At 33.0% G+C, this 1004-nt stretch overlaps 1 long non-coding RNA gene across 1 annotated transcript; it reads left to right on the plus strand.

Moving 5' to 3' along the window:
• The first annotated feature begins 380 nt into the window (after positions 1-380).
• On the plus strand, positions 381-917 carry LOC129571547 (uncharacterized). The gene is made up of 3 exons (XR_008688299.1): positions 381-432; positions 546-586; positions 852-917. It is a non-coding gene; the product is annotated as an uncharacterized LOC129571547 (long non-coding RNA).
• Positions 918-1004: the final 87 nt, after the last annotated feature.

The following is a 1004-nucleotide window of genomic DNA, read 5'->3' on the forward strand; positions in this document are numbered from 1 at the left end:
TCAGCTCAATATGCAGCCATACGGAATGTCTGATTCTGCACCTGTGTAATGAACAAGCGAGAATTCACACAAGGACACTTAATGGTACGTTCACTGAGTTCGAAAATAAATAAGTTTCAGAAAAATGTGTTACTCATGTGGTTTGCATGCGCAAACTCCCTTGCGTCAATACGAGTTCATTTACATATCCAAACATTTGCACCTATCACAATAACAAAACGCGAAAATTGACGCAAGAAGCCCGAATTAAAAACATTTTTTCAAATAATTTGTTTTCGTTTTCAGTCGTAAGGAATTTCGTTTTGCTGTACGTGGCATAGTAACGACAAGATTACAAGATCTAATATTTGACTATAAATGAGGCATCAAAATCGTAGAAATTTAGTTATTGTTCAAGTGATTCGACTAGAAACATGTCTAAGCAATTGATGGGTGAGTCTCTTCTTAGCTCTTTTTTCCTTAATTTTTTTCTAATTTTCATTCCGGTCAATACTTAAGATTTCATTCACTTGTTGTGTTTTAATCAATATTTTCTCTCCGTTTAGTTTGTTTGATTTTGGTTGCGGTTTTGGGAGACCGATTCATGGTAACTTACAATTTTTCATGTATTTTTTTGCATGGAGTCGATCGATGATATGAAGAATATTCTTTTCATTTTTCATACAAATTGACTTTTCGAAACGATGGAAAAAAGAAATAAATGATAAGGAATCGTATTCTTTACTCGACATTTTAGTTTTGCAAATAGTTTTTTTCAGTTCTAAAAATCAATTGACCTTCTATTTCAATTCATTCAATTTTGTTGATTCAAACTAATTATCTTTTATGCGGTCACAATTTTCAACATGAAGCAAATTGAAGGCGGACCTGGGTTTTTAGCCAAAGCAAAGGCAGGAATAATGGGCGGTAAGATTAAAGTTCCATTTCAATTTTAAATTTCATTCTTACCATTCCATATATTGGGTCTGGGAATTAATCGTGTCGATTTTTCAAAAGATGGCGTA

The sequence above is a fragment of the Sitodiplosis mosellana genome, unplaced genomic scaffold (assembly GCF_009176505.1).
Source record: "Sitodiplosis mosellana isolate CC-2019 unplaced genomic scaffold, AAFC_SMos_1.0 Smas_scaffold_2765, whole genome shotgun sequence".
Classification (NCBI taxonomy): Eukaryota; Metazoa; Arthropoda; class Insecta; order Diptera; family Cecidomyiidae; genus Sitodiplosis; species Sitodiplosis mosellana.